We start from the raw sequence: 302 nt of genomic DNA, 5'->3' as shown, positions 1-302 counted from the left end.
ATGGCAGGGCCAAGTGGTGGTACTCAACTGCCAAGGACAAGGTGGGCATAGTTACTGTTGTGAAAAAAAATAGAATCATGGGGCCCCAAACTCACTATGCCACAGGGAAATTTAAGCTTGAGAACTGAGTCATGCAAAAAGCTGTCTTCTTTCTCCCCAAACAGATAGCTGTATTTTCACATGCTGACTTTATCATATGTAAAATGTACAGTTACTAGGCATGAAAGAAATGTGTAATTGCTTTTTTCCCTATTCCCTCTTTTAACATGTAATATGTAGACTCACTTAGTGCTAATCAGAGC

The sequence above is a fragment of the Mandrillus leucophaeus genome, unplaced genomic scaffold (assembly GCF_000951045.1).
Source record: "Mandrillus leucophaeus isolate KB7577 unplaced genomic scaffold, Mleu.le_1.0 Scaffold605, whole genome shotgun sequence".
Taxonomy (NCBI): domain Eukaryota; kingdom Metazoa; phylum Chordata; class Mammalia; order Primates; family Cercopithecidae; genus Mandrillus; species Mandrillus leucophaeus.
Note: the sequence above shows the minus strand (reverse complement) of the source record.